At 42.9% G+C, this 20,164-nt stretch overlaps 1 protein-coding gene across 4 annotated transcripts in view; it reads right to left on the bottom strand.

Moving 5' to 3' along the window:
• Window positions 1-11,130, bottom strand: part of DCX (doublecortin) — a 92,638-nt gene extending 81,508 nt beyond the window's left edge. For 3 of the 4 annotated variants that reach the window (XM_064159404.1, XM_064159406.1, XM_064159407.1), the window contains exon 1: window positions 11,056-11,130. The gene's annotated coding sequence lies outside the window, so the exon portion shown is untranslated. The remainder of the gene's footprint in view (window positions 1-11,055) is intronic. The other variant, XM_064159405.1, reaches the window with a different exon arrangement.
• Between the last annotated feature and the right edge of the window lie 9,034 nt (window positions 11,131-20,164).

Genomic DNA, 20,164 nt, shown 5'->3' with positions numbered 1-20,164 from the left:
GAAAAGGTTGCCCCGTGGAACGGGGCATGATCCTGCTGCTGTACTGGTTTTACACAGGCTTCATGGTTTACACTGGCAAGCAGAAAGGGAGAATTCACTTGGTTGTTCTGCATGTGTTGCCCCCGAGTAATTTTTCTTTGTTAAGATTGGACATGAGCCAAAACCAGAACTCTGAATCCCAGTTCATTCAAATCCCCAAGGAGTTCAGGATGGAGTAATTCAACACAAGCTTAACCCAACAGATTCAAACTGGCTCATGTCCCAAACGAAGAGGAGAAGCTTATTTTCTGATCCCACTCTAGGAGGACTCAGCTGTTACAAAGTTGCACTGGGTTCTTTCACTCCGACAGCAAAATCTTTCAGCTGCTTTCTGGGTAGAGATTTCTACCCTGCGGTTAGCAGAGCCGCACCACTAACCTCATTCCTAACCCCACTGCTGCTGGTCCCAATCTTTATTTGGAAATGGGACAGTCTTTCTATCTGTAGAAGAGAATCTTTCCTAACATTGCTGTCTGTTCTGAATGAAAATATCAGATTTTGTCATTCTGGCACACCACAGCAGTATCACATTTACATAGAGAAAGTCAGTATTTATCCCAGATTTGTCTGTCCTGTCCCTGACAGCCCAGGCAACACTGACACAAACACACTGAAAGTTCACCTCTATTTCCCAGCAACTTTCACACATGACATTTGTAAAAAAGTTTCTTATTCCCTGAAGCCATCCTTTTGTTCCAAGGCTTCTCTGCAGCAGTTGGCTGCTTCCTTATGTGCTTGGTGGGATCACTACAGAAGACACCGCAGATTTGTTCTCCTCCCTCAGGAATCAGCAGTTGAGAGACCTATGGAAAAGAGCAGGTTCTGTGCTCTCTCCAGGGTGTATTTAAGCAAGTCTCTGGCTGAAGATGCAAGAGGTAGGTGGGACTTCAAGCCTTCTCCTTCCCACGAGATCCCATTCCAAGTTAGGTAATATCTGGTAATAACTACATGCTTAATCTGCCCAGGATCAGCAATTCTCCCCTGGGCCACAATACTGCTGTAAATATAAATTTATTAATACTTTAAAAATTTGCCAAAGACACAAACCATTGCATGTGTGCTCAGTACAGTAACAGTATGAATAGAGAAAAAGGAACCAAATTCAGTCTTTCTGCTGCACAGAACTCTGACAGAGAAGGGCAGATTGTTTGGGATGACATCTAAGGATCTGGATACTGCCCCAGTGTAGCACATACTCTGACAGGATGATGTAAACCCATGCAGTGCAATTGTACAACTTCACCACTTCACCTCCCAAGTTTGACTTTTATGAAGAGTTCTGAGGACAAAAAAGAACCTTAAACAGCATTATCAGATGGCTCTCGACTTCTTTCCACATCTGCGACCACACCTGCTGGTGAGAAGGTGAAGCACGACTACATGGATCTGTCTGATCAGGACACTGCCAGCAGCTTTTTGAAGCATGGGTACTCCCTTTTAAAAGCAGAATTACTTCAGCAAGAGAAGCAATGTTTGCTCCTGACTGAAAGATAAGGTTTCTACAGCAAACGATGGCAATGCTCATCTTTGGTAACATCAAGTTATTCCTAAAAGGTGCCCAAATCACCTTCAGTACAGTTATCCCCATTTAATCCTGCCATGAGACAAGAAGGATCTCAGCAGCTGGAGCAGCATCGGAAGTGAAGAGCCCTGGAGCCAGACTGATGTCACATATTCTCAGTGGAATTGCACCATATTTGCTTCTCTTCACATGAGAGCAGGACTACCTCACACAAGAGACACTGGCTGAGCTATACAGTAAGTCACAGCAATAAATAGTTCTTTCTTGATAAATACAAGGGCCTGCTCCTTACTTCATTGCTGTTGGTAAGGCATATGAGCTTCTTCACTGGCCTTAAGGAGTTAATGCTAGTCAAAACCTATTTACATCAGAAGAGACTCAGCCCCTGAGACATCATAATCTGAACCATTTTTGGCAGCATGAGTGATTAAGAATTGGAAAGAAAATTCTTCCCATCAATAATTTCACCTAGCTAAAAAGGAAAGATAAACTCAGCTCTTCAAATGACATTATCTGCTTTAAATCAGGTGAATAATTTTTTCCTCCAGGAAGCCAACAGACTTTGGCTTGTTTAACTAAATCTGTATAAAGACTTGTTTGTTGACATTGCTGGGCAACTGTTATAATCTGGAAAGGGATGGAGCGCATGTAAAATGGATTTTGAGACTGGTTTACGCTCACTTCCTCACATACCCCTGGAAAATCCAGTTTCTAGCATCATTAGGAGTTGCAGTGTTAAGTGGTCTGTCAATGTCCAGTTGTTTCACTATACATCATCCTGACTTGCACCAAAAATGGCATCAGATAGCACAGCATGCAAATTCAGGTGATAAGCAGCTGAGGTCTGGCTACACCACAACTGAGAATTCTGGAAAAAAAATTAATCAAGTGATGACTACTTCTAAAAGAAGTCTTGGTTCATCATTTTTGAATCAGTCTACTTAGATGCACATGTTTAATTGCATTTAACTTCTCTTCTTCTGGTCTACTTTGAAAATGTCATCATGTCATTCCTGATCAGTGTTTTCAAAACTTTTTTTTGCTGTCAATTTATACACCAAAATCCTCTCAAATGGCAAATTACTATCTCAGGGGTCTGCTAAATCAAGGCACTCAAAACTGAAAGCCTATAAAGCCAGTGGCTCAATCTTGAGCCCACAGAGCAACAGACTTTAAACCTAAATCTTCAGAGGAGGTGACAGTTCAGAGAATCACCCTATATCAAACCACAGAGTTATGCCTCTCCTACATAATACTATGAGCTAATAAGCAATGGGGACTTGGCAGACTTTCACTACATAACATTTGTTTCCTTTAGAGATTTGTTTTTACAGGGACCACACACATCTGAAGGTCTTTTAAATACTAATGCTAGTGAGCCAAAGTCAGCTCAGCTGCTGGGGAAAGAAAGGTGGAGGGACACCTCCAATAGCACAGATTCACCACTTCAGGTCTTGCAACCATCTGCACAGGCTGTTCAGATCTTGAAGTCAGAGGGATGGACCCTTCTACAGCCTAAATTACTGGAAACCCCAGGGAATATCAGGGAAAAAGTTCTGAGGAAGGAGGAGAGGGTGGAAGCAGAAGCTGGGCTCCAAGGGCACATCTAGCAGCCCAAAAACATGGAGCCCCTTATCAGTGCTCCACATCACTAGCATCTCTTGGGTGAGACCTGCAGTTCCTCCACACCCCAGAGGATGTGCTGAGTCAATGCTGCAGGCCCACACCCTTGGCAGATGCCCTCAATCTGAACAGATTACTTTGATTTCAGACAAACTCCTGTTGAAAATTGGGCAAAAGAGGCACTTGTGTCCTCTGAATTATAAGCAAGCAGCAGACTAAGTGAAAAGGCCATTTCCTGTTCCAATAAGCCCTTTGCAGTATCTGGAAATGATGTAACTCATAATGAGTTATTGAATGAACTCACTCCAGAGATTCCCAATGCATCCCAATACAAGAAAGCATTAACATGCACAACAGTCATCCAAGAGAAAATACCTTCTGCATTAGATTTATTCTGGTTCCATCTCCTCCCTACTACAAGAAAAAAATCACCACAATCATTAAATCTTTTGCAGCTGAAAACAAATTCCGTGATAGCAGAAAATGAAGCACTCCACTTCAGCACACACCCCACAATATCTCAAATCCTGCCAGATCCATCAAGTTCCACAAGCCAGGTTCTGGTGGCAGTTCAGCAGCACCATTTTCCCTCAGCAGCAATTTGCAAAGCTTGCAGAACGCCATGGAAACGTCTGCCATGTGCCTGTACCCTAGGGAACATGCAGAGCTTCACTGAGGTTGTCAGTACATTTTTGCTGACCAAATTATGTATGATATATGGTCTGCAAGGCCCAGCCATGGTCATAACAATTGTAACCACAAGAAATCCAGATGTCTCCTTTCTCTGAAGCTGTCCATGGGCTTCATCATAGTTGTTAGGAGACTCATGGCCAAGAATTTAATAACTTCTCAGTAATTTCATGTTATACAGTAATTCTAACTGAATAGAACTGATTGTCAGCCCCTCTCGAAATGGCTGCTAGCTATCATTGGTTTGAAGGATGTTCCTGATGGAATTTTCAGTGATGGAATATAGAAATCCCAAAGCCATCACAAGGGCTTTGGGATTTCACATCACATTCAAGTTGGAAATGCAAGATAATTCCTTTCAAGCATAGATCCTGTTTGTCACACTTCTCAAACTGGAGAAGCATTTGTATAAAAGCATTCTTATAAAAGTAGAAATCACAACAGAGCATTACAGAAGCTCTTTTCTGCACAAGACCTTCACTCAATACACACTGTGAATGTCATCCCAGTTCAAACCCAAAGGCTGCAGGACTAGCCCATGTAAGTGCAGGCAAATGCCTTCTCACTGTTAAATAGTGACTACACATGATCTATAGAACTAGCACTTTCAATTGAAGACAAGATGCCTTCGGTGCCCTTAGGAGGCATTTGAGATATGATATTCAACATGATATAGGTTACAAGAGAGCAAACCACACCAGCCCAGAGTTCCCATAGCCAATTCAGTCTCATCACAAACTTTAATATTACAAGCATTTATAGTCTATTTATATTTAGTATTACAAGTTCCCACACCACCTTTGGAGCACACACCCCCTTACTGGTAGAAGGCTCAGACTCTGGCACAGCCTCTGTTTATGTCAACGCATCTGGCCCCTGGCAGCAGAGCACGGGTGCTGGAAAACTCCCAAGGTAGCTCTAAGGAAACCTGTCCCTTGGCAGGAGATGAGTAATCAGTATTTAAAGTGTGGATTCTGGGTGAGCTCTGCTGTTGTGTAGAAGGTTTGAGCCGCCAGCGACATAGGAGTAATTGTCATTCAGCTTGCTTAACTCCAGCGGCGTCAGCGGAGAGACACAGGCAGCGCAAAGGTTTTCTGCTCTCCAGGAAGAGTAGAGCAGAATAGGAAAGTGCTTTGTGCTGGCGTTTTATTGTTTTCAGGGGATGGTTCCAATCTGTTTGATCCTAAAACCTCACAGCGGAAAAAAAATATGATTTTTCATGGCTGCTGATAGGGCTTAACTACTTTGCTACTGTTATTCAGTATTCATTTATCGCTAATAAAATATGGATAATCATTGCTTTACATCTGAAAAAACTCATTTAGCCACATTAAAGCAAACCTTATCTGCTTAAAGTCTCATGCAAATTAGAATACAGAGCACACTGAAAGACCATTGTTTAAACATCAACGAGGGGAGATTTCTCACTTTATTGCAGACACTCATTCTGGAAAGAGGCAGAACGGAAAAACAATAAACCACACTAACATACAAGGTCAGCGCTCACACCCTCGGACTCCTTTCTCCAGCAACTAGAGCCCACACGGCAAATCTTGTCCTAAACTAACCCATCTGATTCTTAATCTCTCAGAAACACTGCCAGGCTTTGAGCAGCTGGGTCTTGCATGCAGAAGCCAGCAATAACCTGTTTGTTTCTAGCACAAGGCACCCTTGATCACTGTGATGGGAAAGTAGGTTCCAAATACGTGTTGACATGTAAAGCCCTGTCCCTAGCAGCTATTGATGTATCCAGAGATTTAAGGTGCCTTCTGAGAGCCTACATAGAGCTACATGTATGCTCTATCTTTAAAGCAGAAGTTTCAGTGTAGAAACACTTAAGACACTCTGCTTTACAAATAGCTTCACCTGAAGTACTGAAACTAGCCTGAACTTCTGCACTTATTCCCCCTTTCCCTCCCTGCATACTAGAGTTATGCTGACAAGTGAGAAAGGGCTTCACACAAAAGTTCTCCTTGTCTACAGTGTGGCAATAGAGGCAAGCATGGAGCATCTTCCTACTCCCTTAATAGCCCTGATGAGACTTACTGAGAAGCATCCCATCCAACATGGAGACAATGACTATTATTGCTTTGGTGCTGCCTTTCCTGGGCAAATCCCCAATCCTGCCCCCACCCCCCAAAAAAAAAAAAAAAGGTAGCACCCTTCTTTTTAAAATCTGTAGCTTTATAACTGGTTTATTGTTTAACATCACACATAAAGACTTGATTATTTGGGAGCTACTGGACTAGAACCTGACACCAGAAACTTCCCAGTTCTGATCTTATTTTACATTCACATTATGCAGCTTCTGTTCACCAAGAAACTCTCCCAAAGCAGGATAAAAAGTTATGACACTATTCACAGATTATCTATTCTTCCTCAGATGATATTCCCAGCCTGGAAGACTCTTCAAACCACAGTATTATTGAACAGGAGAATAAGAACCATGCCAGAACACCAGGACTAGTATTTTGAAGTTGGGAACAAGATCCAGATCAGAAACTGAGCCTCATTTGAAGGTGCTGTCAACTACACTTCTGATTCAATGAGCTCTCCCAATAGAAGCTACGTAAACACTCAAATTGAGCAAGGCTAATAACAGCTCAGGAGCCAGATAAAGGTTTCCATTTTGGACTGAATATTAAGCAGAGAGCTAGAGCCAAAGACTGCTACTTGCAAGCCACTAGAAAAACTGCATATTTCCTGCCACCTCAGTCTCCAGAGAAACAAGTCCTAGACCCACTTATTGTTGAGTGTCAATGGGACCTGCTCTCCTTTCTTTGTGAATTTGAACATCATTTGAAGATGAGCTGCATCAGGGCAAGTCACTCAAATCAGAAAGTCAGCTGAAGAAATTATGTGCCAGTGTGAACAAAAAAAACCCACAAACACAAAAAAGCCCCCTCCAAACCAACCCAGGTTTAGTCTTTGCTAACTACAAGAAAAGAGCATCATGAGCAGACTGGCTTTAACCAAGGGTCTTGTGAGGTATAACCACAGTGCTCTCCTCCATTAGCATCAGTTAAACTACAACAGCAAGTACCCTCCTACAGCAGCAGCCACACAGCCCCAGTGCTGTTTGTGCACTGCTAAGTCCCAGCAGAACATCGCCATCCAACCTGTATACTATGAGGTGAGGGTATATTATAATTGCTACAGCCTCTGATTTTGTCTATTGCTCAATTTCTTCTAACTGCCAAAGAAAGGCAGATCAGTTGAGTGCAGCCCCATGACAGAAACAGGATAGAGCCATAGAATTGTTTAGGCTGGAAGATCTTTGAGATCCAGTTCAACCATTAACCTAACACTATGAAGGCTGCTGCTAAACCACATCCCTCAGCAATATGTCCACCTGTTTTTTACATAGTAACAGGTCATTGTTTCATCCTTTGTACCCAACTAAGTGCTTTGCTGGTCCAAGTTACATTTTTATTCTGTTTTCAGTTAGAAATCTCAACTGCTTTTTGGTTTCTGTGACTTCCACTAAGCAACCCAACAAATATTTTCAGTTTGCTCTTACAGTTATTAACCCTGAAACACATGGAGTACTGTGCTCAAATGCCTCTTATTCAAGATTACTTCAAGGCCCACACAACATGAATAGCCTTTGCATGGCTTCTGGGCATGGTCATAACTTGTTTCATTGCGGTCACCCTGCAGTGATCCATCCCTCAGCACTGCTGACTGCCCCAAGTCTCCAGTTTGTAGGTTAAGGCTGCAGAAAGACAATTGTGAAAGGCAGTGTTTGTCTCTCTTCTAGCCCACACAAACCCAGCCATCTCCAGGCTGGTCATACCTGACAATCTCTCACGCTCCATAACACTTTTCACTCTGTTTACTTAGGAACTTTTAGGCCTTCTTCCTTGCCTCTTCCCCTGATCTGCAGAGAGGGCTGTCCTTCCTGCAATGCTAATCACAACCCACACTGCACACAGACCACCGACAAATGTAGTAACATTAGCACGCACTGGTTCTGTGAGGCTGGTAGATGCCATAGGAAATATCTGAGAGGCACAGATAAGTTTAGTGCACAGAGGGTACCTCCACTGTGCCTTACAAGCAGCACAGACTGGAGAACGCCCATGGGAGCTCGCTTACGTGCTGGCCAGCAATGACACTCTAAGGATTGTCTTGTGCCATCTGTCTATAAGGCAGCAACGACGCCACCCTGTGGCAAAGCTAAGAATCAGGAGTGGAATCGGGACTCCTGATCAGGTGCTGATCAGTTTGGAGCGATTGCTGTTCACGACCAGGCTGCTGGGTAGCTAGAAAGGAGAGGAAGGGCACAGAGGGATGAACAGCAGCCACCACGCTCTACAGCAGTAGCAGTGCAGTGACTGAGTTACGAAATCCCCAGGAAGCACTTGCAATTGGTCCAGGTTTTGTATGACCTGCCATGGCTAGAAGGAAATTAATTATATCTACCTTCTGGCATGACAGAAAGCAGCTAGAAAAGGAGAGCTTTTTGGCTTGGTGGTATGGAAAGATAAGCAAGCTCTGAAGTATGCCTTCTGTCCCCCAACCCCAGCACACGGTAGCATAGGTCTCATCCTGCCAGAGTGTTGCAAACTGCCTGATGGCTCTTCATCTTTGTAACGTGCAGTGTCTGTTCAGCATCATGATGCACTGTCTCAATCCACTTCTGCAAAGAGATGGATCCCTCAAATGGAACCAAGGAACAGAGTGACTGGTTGGGAAAAGCACCTGAATTTTATTTTACTTACATGTGCAGGGGGAAGTTAGAAATATAGAAAAGGAAGAAAAAAACTCAGAAGATTGTCAAAAGCAGTGACAGCTACACCAACAATCCAATGACATGTCACAATCCTGAAGGCTTCAGTGAGGGAATTCCAAACTTCCCTGTTACCATCAAGGATTTATACCTTTTCCAAACTCACATGGTCACAGTTCCTCATTTGTTGCCACAGTTATAGCACATTCAACTGGTGTCAGCACCAATCCCATGGTTAGTTAGGTGTGTCAGTGCCAGTCTCATACGTTGTGTACCTTTTTGGCTCTAAACTGCTACATCAGTCATCTATTCATCTATGAGGGTCCTCTCCATCAAAAGGCCCATAAAACTCAGTGAACCCAGCTTGCATTGCAACTGTAACTCTTGGACATGGAGCCTGTAACCTTGTCTGGTTACCAGCTGCTATGATCACAGAGCTTGTGGTCATATAAACAAGCCTCTACCTTCCTGGGACAATGATGTGAAAACATCTAAGGACAACGTTGAGAGAGTAAACCAACTCCTTACATACATCCTGCTAGAAATGATCACTTGTGATCAAGAACTCAGGCAAAGCAGAACACGACATTTAGTATTTAATAGTAATGCATTTAATTCCAAGGGAGATGACAGCCTTGTGCTTCAGCTTCCCTTTGCAATCGATCACCTACAAACTGGTTATACTTCTACAAATTTCAGCACACAGGTATTGTGTTTGCATGACAAGGAACAGGCTCCCCTCAGGCTTTCTTCTTTTTAAGGCAAGATCTGCTAAGGGAGTGCAGGCAATTGGTTAAAGGACTTCAAAAGCACTTGAAGAAAAGATGATATTGGACATTTTCACTTCAGGCTTGCTTGACCCGGTTTTATAGGTGTCCTCTTAGCTACCTCTAGTAGGGAGTAGTTAAATGCAGTGCCAGCAGATGGCAACCCAAGAAGAGTTTGAGCCGTGCAAGCCAGCAGCTTGGGCAGCCAAAAGCATTTGCTTTCCTCCCTCAGAAAAGCAGCAAGACGATGAGAAACCGTATGCTATCCCAGTTAAATCTTTGAAGGAGCTCAAAGACTAAAGAGAATATCTGGTGTGGACTCTAGCTGACCACTCTGCAACAGAGATATCCCTGTGGTATTATCTGACCAACTTATTTCAGTGGCTTTTAATTAATTCCATAAAATTCTTACTAGCTGCAATGCTAAGACATGCATGTGGTCACTGACTGCTGCATCTTAGGGTCAGAGTCTCCCTTTTCACTTCAGCACCCCTTATGCTTCACCAACACAGGTTTTCTTCAGAAGGGATTTTTAAAAATGAAGGAAATTACAGCAACATCTAGCTATTTAGTAGACTACTATATAGGGGGTTACATTCATTAAACTACAGATGAGGTTAGTGCTTTAATTAGGATCGGGAGATACTGTGTTGGAGGACTGCTTACCCAGGACAGATATTAGCAGCAGATTTTTGTTAGATTTGCTAGCTTTTCAGCCAAAACAAGTTAGGAGACATTTATATTTCAGAGAAGGACTGCCAATCAGTATTCTTCTCAGCTCCTATATTTCTAATCCACTGCAGGATTTAGCAGGTTGTGTATGTCAGTTGCATTACTATGCACATTGGATTGTCACAGTATGGGGGTCATGGGGGCCTCAGAGCAAACAGAGATGGGTGCTAGCTCACTGGCTATATAATGTGGAAGGTAGCATTTATGTGGTTCTGCTACAGTGACAAGAACTGGACAAGTCCCAAGACAAGCACACATGGTGTTGCCTTATAAACAGCTGCCACAAGCAGCAGTTCTATCTCTTGGGCTTCCCATATTTCCGGCTTCTAATACTAACTTCAAGGTTCTTCTGCTTAAAGGCAGAAGGTATCAGTTTTTCCTTACAGTTCTTCAGGGGCTCTCACATGAAAACTGCTTCAGAGGCTCTCATTTGCATAAAACTTCCTTCAGATTTGTGTTTTTCAGATGCTCCCGTGCATCCCATTTCCCCAAAGGGAAATAGCACTAAACCAGACTATATTTGTTAACTCAAAGCAACTACTCCATTTCAACTCTGCTACTCCTCACCAAGACTCCCCTGTCCAGTTTAGCCACAATCCAGCTGAATAGACATCCCAGAAGAAGTGCATTTTTCTGGACTCTCCCAATGAACTGACCTTTCCACATGTTTCCATTCACTTCCCCCTCGAGAAGACATAGTTTCAGGATAGAACAGCTTCTTCCCTGTGACTGATCCAAACACATTTCAGCTACAGCAGAAGCAGAGCAATATTGGCCTGGCCAGTACTAGAGACTCTAGTGTTTGCAAAACATGCAAGAGGCATAAAATGAGATAAACGAACAAAATCATAACCTATAGAACCCAAAGCAACAAGATTGCTAGTACACTGAAACAAAGAACATAGTACGAGTAAAGTTGTGCCACTCCGAATGATGAGTAAGTTACTCACAAGTTGGGCGAACCTGTGTCACACAGGCTGGCAAAAACCCCCTTTTGATTCCTTTATGTTCTGTACACCAGCTAGAAGAAAAACAGCCATCGGTTGGATACCACTGAAGTGATAGTCATCAGCAGACTAACACGACCAAGGAGGAAAGGTGCTACTACAGTTAAAAATCAGCCTAAGTAAGGAAGTCCTTAAGTAAATTCAGAGTGACATTACAGAAGAATGTCTTAACTAAGAGAGAACACATCCTTCAGAAATGAAGCAAGCAGTAATTCATTCTAGTGTAACTATTCCCTGAAGAAAATAGCTTTGGATTTGTTTCTAGAGTAACTATCTCTTTACTTCAGCCTGTGGCAGAAGTAGCAAGTGCCAGCCATATGGAGTGCTAGATGGCCCCTTGCCAGCACTGCTCTGATACTGTGGAAGAGATAGAGAGGAGGGGTGAGTTAGAGTAGTGAGCATATGTACTGCACAGGCAGAAGGGACAGCAAAGGAGCAAACACATAAGAAAACACTAAGGAAGAGAGAGCTAGTCATAAAGAGCCTGTGATTGATGTTTAAGAGCAAGCAGATGTTGAAAACAACTATTTCCAGTCTGTTTGCTAGGATAGAACATATGATGAAAGGTGACCAACTAGAGAGCAATATTAGCCAAGAGAAAGAACCATTCAGGAAAATGCTTAATTCACTGCACTGAGCCAGTAGGTCCCCAGTCAGTGAAAACACTTAGACCTGAACTCCAAAACAACAACAGAGACATCACAATAGAGTTCTGTGCAATACTTGCAGATACAGCAAATGATTACAGTATCACTGTTAAAGCATACACAGGTGCTTTCTAGGAACATAGGCGCACTTAAAAAAAAACCCAAACACCTAAACCCAGCTTACAATACCCTCCCCCTCCCTCCCCCCTCAAAAAAAAAAAAAAAAAAACAACCAAACAAATACATCTCAGAGCTGCTATTTATCACGTACAGAAAGAGATCTCACAGTACCGAATTCTGATAACGTTACAGAGCAGAAAACAACAACCACAACTTACCAAGCACCTTACCACCTTACCCCCCTTCTTTTTCTTTTGTGTTTCCGTACCTTTTTAATAGAGGCTTGCTGACAGGGATTGGTTCAAAGTAAAGGCCAGGTGTGGCCATTCAGAGTACTTAAAGGAAATAAAGAGGGCCAGAATAATCTCTTGTTCTTTCCCTGATATTTCCTAATGCTAGATAGATCAGTTTTTTTATATAGTAGAGGAAAATATAGCGCTTAAATAGTACTTAAGTTTTGTAGTAATCTGGTAAATAAGAAGCTTATTTCCCTCTTCTGCCATTATGTACTCTTATATTCTGAGCTCTATGTGCTGCAAGGGGTTACAACCAAAATCTGAATATGGAAATCATGGCAGCTGAGTTTGCCTTCTGTTGATGTGAGGATATCCATCAGCCTGTGGTACACCCCTTTCGAAGTCAGAGCGTCTAGTGACTGCCTCCTCTGTTTTTCCTGCCTTGTTCCCGCAGGGTCCTTAAAGAAAATTGTTTCACTGTTTAGCAAACTGCATGTGAGAGTCACGCCTAGAGAAAGCTAGCGTGATATTGCTGGGCTGTGGAGCTGGGAGCTCTCTGGAAATGAGGGAGAACAAAGCTCTTCCTGTAAAGGATAGGCGAGCTGATTTTCAGGTGACATATGACAATGAATTTTTACTTTTCCCCGAAAATTAAAATGTGCTATTTGGGGCTGATTCTAGGGAGGAAATGTCACACTGTTGGATGATCTGGAGGCCAGTGTCTAATGGCGGTTTAGTCAGCCACAAAGTGGGAAACTACATCACATCAGAGTTCATCTGGTTGGTCATCACAGACAAAGCAAGAGAGCTGCTTCTAGTGCTGCTGCAAAACCTGACTAGTAACACTTGGACAATAACCTAACCCCAGACGGTGATTGCACTGTGCTGTAAAGTTTTTGGTAGTTGCTGATGCTGCAGCAGAACATTTTTATGTTAGCTACCAGCTTTTGAGGTCTTAATTTTATCTGCGCTGTCTTCTGAGGAACATTGTGGCACTATTGGCTACAATCCCCGCCCCCCCCCCTCCCGCCCCGCACACAAAAAAGGTGCCAAAACCCCACAAACGAACAAAACCAACAAAGCACACACAAAAAAGGAGAAAGAACTACACCCAATCAAACGTTTTTCTAACCTTTTACAAATGTATTTTTTGTCCACATACCTTGCTAAACATCCTGAAGCCCGGAGATTCTTGACTGTACCCAGAAACAATGACCTGTAAGGGTTACTTAGAAGCCTCTAGCTAGCATCCATTATACAAAATGCTTGACACTGGATACTTCTGTTTCTTCCTGCTTATTGATGCCTCTACAATTGAATAAAAAGGTTATCCCATTCCAGATTCAAAAGAAAGCACAGTCCTGTCTCCTCTAAGACACAGACCGGATATTCCAGATAAGGAAAATTCTTCTTCAAATATTTTGGTAGTTCATGAAAGACAAAAGGAACTCTTAAATCCTGGAGTCCACAATTGGATCTTAGATGTAACATTTCAGTAAGGATATAGAGCCAATGACCATTACACCACCACAATTTCTAAAGGAAAAACATTTAAGTTTGATTTGAGGACATCAACAACAGAAAGTATCTTGTCCATGGGATCTGTTTCAAGTGGCACCCTGCCTGCAGTCACTGCATCCCTCTGGAGTAGTCAGGCTATGCAATAGGAGAAAGTGTCTACTGGCACTTACAGAACAACTCTACTAGCTGCCACGGGAAAGGCTCTGCTTTCCAAGGCAAGCCTGGATGCTCTTCTTTTTCAAGAAGACATTTGTAAGAGTTTCATCCAGTTCTTTCAGGTAAAATCCACTTAAGCAAAAGGAAGCATAGCTGAGTGACAGGAAAAGAATGTAAGAAACTAGGATAAGGGGTCCACAATGTAACAGCTGAGCCCCTTTTCCTCTGTTCCTTCTGTTTCTGCTTAGAAGAGGAGATACTGCCTACAGTAAGTGACCAAAGAGTTACTGGACCTTTCTATCTTCTTCCAGAACTGAATATATCTTATTTATGGCAAGGTCTCCAGTAACTTTCTAATGAAATGTACCTTTTTTGTTTCCCTAAGGTCATCTGTGCTGGGAAAAGACCATGCTTTGCAGCTTTCAGCCATCTAATTAGGAAAGGGGTTATGTGAGTAAGGAGATAGCTCAGGAGCCAATCCTCACTGAGCAGAGCAAATTTCATTTGTGCAAAGAGAAACGTGGGGCATGGGTTCAATTATCAAATGAATTATACCAACAGATCACTTGCCTTTGCAGTGATTTCATTATCAAAGATTTTCCAAATGAAAGGGATGTGTGTGTGAACCAGAAGAGGGACTGAGCATTTCCTGAGGGAAATGTCAGCTTGCCATGCGTTCTTTACCTGAAGATGTCAGGCCAAGGTCGTTAAGGGAAGGAAAAGCCCATTAAAAGCATTAAGTCCAACCATTAACCCAGCATTTCCAGGTCACTCAGCACCACATCTACACAGCTTTTAAACACCTCCAGGGATGATGGTTCAACCACTTCCCTGGGCAGCCTGTTCCAGAGCCTGACAACCCTTCCAGGGTATAATTTTATTCTAATGTCCAACGTAAATCTCTCCTGGCACAAACTGAGGGTGTTCCCTCTCATCCTGATACTTGGCAAACTAACCCCCACCTTCCTACAGCCTCTTTGCAGGTAGTTGAAGAGAGTGAGAAGGTATAGGAACAATTTCTAGCATGATTAGCTAGAAGCTCTTTTTTCCCATTGCTATTAATTGCTCATTAAATTAGCTCCAGGCCTGGCATCCATATCTGGCAGTCAAACCTGGCAGCACCCATCTCCCCCATCATTAGCTTTAGGGGACAATAATCAACATTGGGTCATTTTGAAGTATTGAGTCCTAAGCAAGATCAGACCAGGGCAACTGAAATGCTGCTCTTGCTGCTTGGATGGGTGGCACTGGAATTTTGTACATGTGCACTCTCTTCTGCTGTCTCTACATAGCTCTTTCTGCCAGGCTAGCATGTTTCCTGTGCAAGGAACTCAGCCTCTTGCCCAGATGAATTACCCAAAGCACCTCAGACACTTTAAGATTTCTTGTCAGATTCATAAAACAAGTCTCACCTCAGCTGGCAATGAATCTGATGTACTGTGACAGTCACAAGCAGGGCAACAAAGAGAATCATTATGTATCAGTAAATCTGAGGGAGACTTCACTGTCCCACTACTAGAAGGAAGAGGATGTGTCTCCAGAAGTGACGGTTATGATTCTGCACAAAGGAAAGTGTGTGTAGAGCCTGGTGTGCCAAGTTCTATTTAACACAGGTTTCCTTTGAAAAGAGCAATTAATTTGTGGACCTTGTCTTACCATTAGGTCTAAGACTGTGCTTTTCTGTGACAAAGAATAGGAAAGAAATCTCTCTCATCTTCATCTCCTTTTAAAAGTGTTTTCCTGCCCACAGGAAATATTTGGTAGGAGAAGACAGCTTCTGCATCACAGGTCATGCATTGCAGACCATGTATACATTTTACATAACATGAAAGGTAGCTTCTGGAATTATAGACACTGAAAATGAAATATCTCAAAATATGACAGAGTAAGAGAAATGTTATGGCTAGAAAAAGCAGTGGTACACATTTTCCTCCTACTTTAAAGGAGCTCAGCTGGTTCAGGAAGATTTAGAGATTTAAATGCCCTTCAGAGAATGAGCACAATTGATTACAGTGCACAGTGTACAGATGTTCTTTGGTGGCTGGACTTTACTCACCCCCACTAGAGTTTCAGCTATGTCACTGAAATGGACAGCAAGACTGATCAGAGGAATCTTCCAAGGCAAAACCACTGCCAGCACAGAAACTATACTTAATTTTTGCTAATTCCTCTCAACTGGTACAAGTGAATTATTTAAAAGTAGACTTGGTGAAGCACTTGTAAATGTGCTTCAGAGAAGAGCTTTCACTGTGACAGGGAGAAGAGATACTTCCTTTCCTAACAACTCTGCTTTTGGCGACAAGGGAGTATGTTCATCCATGTCTCTGCTGAGTGGACACACAACCAGGTGCAGAGAGAAGGTGCCAATTTAATCATGAGACTTGCAAGATGGCATCTTTCCCCCATTTTTCCATCTGCATTTCCTTCCTGACAGCTAAAGTCTTGGAACAGTTTCTGTGCACCAGAACACTGGGTGAGAGAGCTGAGAATGAACTGACTGATGTGAGGAAGCTTCAAGGAGCTGAAGCCCATCACAATGGGACATCATAGGATGTCACAGAATCACAGGATTGTTAGGCTGGAAAAGAGCTTTAAGATATTTGAGTCCAACTGTTAATCTAACACTATGAACTCCAGTGCTAAACTGTTTCTCAGCACCACCTCTACAAGGCTTTTAAATACTTCCAGGGATGATGATTCAATCAATTCCCTGGGCAGCTTGTTTCAGGGCTTGACAAGCCTTTCAGGGAAGAAGTTTTTCCTAATGTCCAACTCAAACCTCCCCTGGTAAAACCTGAGGGTGCTTCCTCTCATCCTGTCACTTGTCACTAGGGAGAACAGACCAATACCACCTGGCTCCAATCTTGCTTCAATAAATTCCTGTACTGTCCTAAGTTCTGTACTGTGATTTAAAACCTAGCAGAGAGGCAAGCTACAGATTTTTAAAATATACTATTTTTTCCACCAGAGAAAAAGCATATTCATTTTCCTGGTGGTGACCATCTCTTTTCAGCCTAGTACAGCCTGGAGCTTTCCTGCAGTCCTATGCAACAGGAGAGTCCCTGTGTCTTAGCAATGGAAGTCACTTGCAGACAACAATTATGTTCTGCGAAGGAGCTAAGAACTGCTGAGGTTTTGCTGTGGCAGTGAGGGATAAAGATTAACTAACCACACTAATGAGATATACAGACACTTAGTGAATCTCAGAATTCAGAAGCAGTTCACTAATACCCAACCAACCAAAAGTAGCAGATGCTAAAACCTTGTTTAATATTCTGCTGACAGTGCTGTGGAGGTTACATGTGAATAAATGGGAAACAGCTGTCCACTGTGGCATTTTTCACTGCAGCCCTGTCCAATGTGACCCACTCTCTGAAATATGAACATTGCAATGAAATGGCTTTGCTCCTGCAAGCTTTCTGTGAGCCTGAGGAGAGCTGGGAGTGGGGAAGGATGGCTTGGGAAAGACAAAGATGGACATTGTACAGGAAGAGTTATAAGGAATAGGAAAGAAACTGAAGTGGGTGGGGGACTGTGTTTGCAGAAATGAATATTACTAAAGCAGGGAGGGATAGCTCAGATTTCAGGAACTACCTGAATTCAAGGATCTTGTGAAAGGCGTCTCCATTCTTGTACAAGCATTTCTCTTGACTGCCAGCAGGTGTTGAACAAGGATTCTCCAGTCACAGGCTACAAAGCCAGGTCCTATGAAATACATCAGGCCAATTTCTGCTCCGTGCTGAGCAAGAAAAACTTGTCAGTGGGTTACACCAACCTGCTCCTGACTGCAGGTTCAGATCTGTGGCAGTGGTAAAATCCAACACTGACATGGTGAATTCCATGACATTAGACCAAATAATCCAGCCCCTAAGGGAACAGAGCACCTCTAGATGCTGAGAGCCATCTGTTAGCTTTCAGTAGCTGAGACATTAAGCTTTTGACAACAGCCAAGGGACAAGGAGTACATCAAATCACACTCTGCTCAGCACTTGTCAGGCCAGATCTGGATACCATGTTCTGTTTTGGTTCCCATTATACAAAAAAGATGAAGACAGGCTGGAGTGGGTCCAGAGAGGGGCCAACAAAATGAAATTAGGCAGACCACTCACTGCAGTCTGGTGGGGTCCATGTACAGAAACTGCTACAGAGTGGTGTACAGATATTATAGATGGTGATTCTGAGTCTGCTCCAAGCTCATAGAAATTGAGATCTCCTCATTTTGAAACAGAGGTCCTTAAAGGTCTAATCTTTTAAATTGTCATCCCATTTAAATGCAAACACTCACAGAATAAATTTTGCAGGACTGACCCCTGCTGAGAGTCCCAGGACATCACCTACACACTGTACCTGCTCCCATTACAGCTTAAGAACAAGACCAGCAGCTCATTGCATCATTCCTACACTTGCTACTCTTTCTTGATTATTTTGAGCTCATCATTAAAAGCAGAGCTGAAGCAGGAAGAAATGCTGATAACAAATTGTATGCAGAAGCATATAATGTGCCTTCTCCTCCCTATCACAAAGGACTTAAATCCTAGAGAACGGAAACAGGGATTCTGTTGGCATTAGCAGGCTAGATAGCAAATTCCTATCTCTTCCAGAAGTGGAAGTAGAACACTTGACAGCTTTACAGAGAGCAGTACAAGCAATGAACAGACACTGACAGAGGCTTAACATTTCCTAAACCTATTGCCAGGGAAGGGTTGAATGCTTTTGCATCTCCAGTGGGAGTCATACGGGTGTATGGGGAGTAGACCTCATCCAGAATGTTTAAATTCCTTTAATCTGGGTACACAAAACTGCTGTTTAAGTAGCAACAGAAACCTGCCAGAGAAAAACCTTCAGTAATAGCATAGCATCTATAAAGTGTCTCTTTCCAATATCTTCTTTTGTAGCAATGCACAGGTCATTTGGCCATTACTGCTGAAAAGGCTTCCTGCTACTTCACAGGACAAGAAGGCTCTATTTTCAAAAAAGCTCCACCTGATTTCAGTACCAGTGGCAAAATGGTCAGTGTCTGGAGCTGATGCCTAAGAACTAGAAAAGTCTGGGGCTTAACAAGCTAGGAGAAGCTGTCAAAGTTATCTAGGGCAAGGATAAACTCTCCTGCTTTCATACAGAACTAACCAAGGTTGTGTAGCACAAGGCAGGGTGCGGCCTGAGAAATAAAAAAAGACCCGATGACCATGCAGTGGACTTCATGTGTGTCATGCAGGAGAACCATGTGGTGAATTTTTCTGGGTCAAGCTCTTTGTCTGTATTGAAAATATTTCTTCATCTATGAAAAGTGAAGCAACAAAGCAACTTTTGTGGGTAACATTCTAAAAATAAAAAGAGACATCAGTCTTCTGATAAAAAAGGGAGGGATATTCAATAAGCTTTTTGTTCAGTCTCTTCACAGAACAGTTTCTTCCCAGTCAATTTCATCCTTGAGATACATAGGCACATAGTTTGGAAGGGGAACCAAAAGTGGCTATTAATAACAAGGCACATTAGTTAAGCACAGACACACAGTGACATTTATTCTTCGCTTCACCAAAACTGAACAATAATTAAGTGGAACTGGCCAGTGAGCTTGTTCTGTTACTGACCCAAAGGTCAGGGAAGAGGGAACTTGTGACTGCTATTAGACAAACAAAGTCATCACATGGAAATAAACCTGGCTTTACCATGAATGTATAGCATTGCCTGTCACCACTGAGACTCTATCTAGGCTGACATCTTGTCTCCACTGTCAGAGGGAAGCAGAGGACACCAGTTAACGCATAAAGAAGCCATCGGTGAAACAGAGTGGGAACTCAGACACTATGAAACGGTTCTTCATTTGCATTCCCTCCTCCTCTTCAGCACTCTAAAAATGCCTGCTGTGAAATAAAGTTTGGAACTAAGTCTCGGGGCCCATCTGCTCTGAATTCACTGGCTCCTGTGATTGCACCTGAGATGCTATAGTGTGGTAGTGTACACAAGTGTGTAACAGTTCTTCACTGAATGAATCACAATAGATTTCAAAATTGGTTTACACAGCAGCTCTCTTCCTGCTCCCTCATTGTAGCAGAATGAAGTTAGATAACCACTGCATAGGGTCAGGGCAATGTATGGAGTCTATGGCACAGCACAGAGCTAGGAGGCACTTTGGAAGCAAATGGCAGATACTAAGCCACAAATACTTGGAGTAGGAGAAAGAGCAGTGCATGGCAAGAGAGGGGTCTCAGCTGTTGGGAAGGGTTGCTCCCGGGAAAGGGGTTACCCAAATGGCTGGTTTATAGTGCAAAGGAAGAAAGTGCATCTGGTTTTCTCACTAATGTCCCACTATTTCAGTGACAAGCACCAGTGGCTTCTCATACCACTCACAGTAAGAACAAGTGAAGCTTA

Source organism: Pogoniulus pusillus, chromosome 19 (assembly GCF_015220805.1).
Source record: "Pogoniulus pusillus isolate bPogPus1 chromosome 19, bPogPus1.pri, whole genome shotgun sequence".
NCBI lineage: Eukaryota > Metazoa > Chordata > Aves > Piciformes > Lybiidae > Pogoniulus > Pogoniulus pusillus.
The sequence above is the reverse complement of the archived record's forward strand: the minus strand, read 5'-3'. Positions and strand labels throughout refer to the sequence as shown.